Consider the following 2,500-nt stretch of genomic DNA (forward strand, 5'->3'; position numbering starts at 1 on the left):
CCATACTAACTACTATATATATATATATTTAGTTTGTGATCTATATGTATATGGTATTAGATATGTATATGATATATATTATATAGATAATATATTTTATATATATATATATATATATTATATATATATACATATATATGTGTGTGTGTGTGTGTGTGTGTGTGGTGTGTGTGTGTGTGTGTGTGTGTGTGTGTGTGTGTGAGTGAGTGAGTGAGTGAGTGAGTGAGTGAGTGAGTGAGTGAGTGAGTGAGTGAGTGAGTGAGTGAGTGAGTGAGTGAGTGATTGTGTGTGTGTGTGTGGTGTGTGTGTGTGTTAATATATAAGTTTATATATGTATATGTATATATATATATCATATATTATATATATAATATATATATATATATATATATTATGTATATATATATATGTGTGTGTGTGTGTGTGTGTGTGTGTGTGTGTGTGTGTGTGTGTGTGTGTGTGTGTGTGTGTGTGTGTGTGAATGGTAAACCACTCTACCATGTTGATACTATGCACAAACTGAATTTATTGATAATGTGACAATAGCTTCGAAATCCACCTGGATTCCATCTTCAGGTCTGTAGAGGAAAGGGAAAGGTATAAGGGAGAGAGAGGTAACATGGTGAACATCGGACAGGTGAGGACAGACGAACTTAAGCGAAAGGAGGTCAGGTCAGGTCGGAGGATCGGGCGGAACATGCTCAGGGTGGCCGGCATAAGGGGGAAGGTGGAGAATGTGGGAAACGAAGAGATGGTCGGCAGGAGAAATACCAACGTTCAAGTTGAAATTTGGCAGCAGCTTGATTAAGATGTTCACCAGTCTGCGGGGGTGGACATCAGAGGAAGGAAAGACAATTCACGCCGCTGACCAATCCATCTGATGGCCTGATGGTTGAAGAGGGCGTTATTATTATGTCCCCTGCATACAGCCTACTTATGTTGAGACAGACGCTTAGTGAGACTGAGGCCTGTCTCGCCAATGTACTGCGTATCGCGGGAGACAGAAGGAACAGCGAAAGATCAGCCTGCAGTTGAGGGGGTGAAGAGTGTAAGCCACCAGAATATGAGCGTGAGGTTGGGAGCACCGCGTCACCAGATGTGAGCGAGACGAGAGATGGACTTGGGGGGGTCAATGAAAGGGGTCTTGTTGGTTTATGCTGAAGACAGATATGAGACTCCCTAAGAGACCCCGTGCCCCCGGGTCGAGGACGAAGTGGTGGAGCTGGACCCTGTATGGCTTGGGCTGTGTGCCGTGTCTCTCCCACTCCGTCTTACGAACGTGTCCTTTTATGCGGCGGTTCCCTTCGAGGACGGATGTTTATTCCTGTGCGAGGAGAGAAAGCCGGACGGACCAGGGCAGCTGCCGGACAGAGGTGTGAAGGGTACCATCTGGTCTTGCTACGTAATGTTGACAAAGAGGACGACGGAGAGAGATCTCCTCAGCGTAGGGTAGGCTATATATATGAGTGTGTATGTGTGTTATATAATACACACACACACACACACACAACAACACACACACACACACACACACACACACACATATATTATATATATATATAATTATATATATATATATATATATGATATTATATATATATATGATATGTATGTATGTGATGTATGTATGTATTAATATATATAAAATATATACATATATATATAAATATATGGTATATAGTTGATAGTAAAATATATATATTATTATAATATTAAAATAAAGTGTGTGTGTGTGTGTGTGTAGTGTGGTGTGTGTGTGTGTGTTGTGTGTGTGTGTTTGTGTGTGTGTGTGTGTGCGCGTGTTATGTCAAAAAAAAATATATATATATATATATATATATATATTATATATATATAATATAATAAATATATCTTATATATAGATATATATATATATATATATATATATATATATATATATATATATATATATATATATATATATATATATATATATTATATATATATAATATATATCATACTATATATATATTATAATAACTATATATATATATATACATATATATATATATCAATTATTATATATATATATATATATATACTATATATATATAAATAATATATATGTATATATATATATATTATATATATATATTTATTGTGTGTGTGTGTGTGTGTGTGTGTGTGTGTGTGTGTGTGTGTAAAAATATGTATGTATATATAGATATTTTTATGGGTCAATAGTATATTCAGTTTAGCCTAGTTTTGGGTCTGTGAGATGGACTGCGTGGTGTCTACCTGACTAAATAGTAGAGAGTCCTAGGTTCGCGCCCCTCTCAGTCGACTCAGCTGTGAATGAGCACTGGTATGTTGACGTCAGCATGCTGGGGTCAAAGTCGGGGCGGAAAGGAGCTGGCCACTCCACAGCATCATCTCGTGCTTGAGCCAACGTGTTGTTGATCCAGTATACCTAGTATTACAGTTAGGACAGCTAAACATATAGAATGTTTGAACATAAGATGAACATGTTTAAGGAAGG

The 2,500-nt window shown here is 36.9% G+C and overlaps 1 protein-coding gene across 1 annotated transcript in view; it reads left to right on the forward strand.

Annotated features, from left to right (window-relative positions):
• The window catches only part of LOC119584714 (ctenidin-1-like), a 17,056-nt gene that overhangs the window by 4,260 nt on the left and 10,296 nt on the right, over positions 1-2,500 (forward strand). The gene's annotated exons all lie outside the window — the stretch shown is intronic.

The sequence above is a fragment of the Penaeus monodon genome, chromosome 18 (genome assembly GCF_015228065.2).
Source record: "Penaeus monodon isolate SGIC_2016 chromosome 18, NSTDA_Pmon_1, whole genome shotgun sequence".
In the NCBI taxonomy this organism is placed as follows: Eukaryota; Metazoa; Arthropoda; class Malacostraca; order Decapoda; family Penaeidae; genus Penaeus; species Penaeus monodon.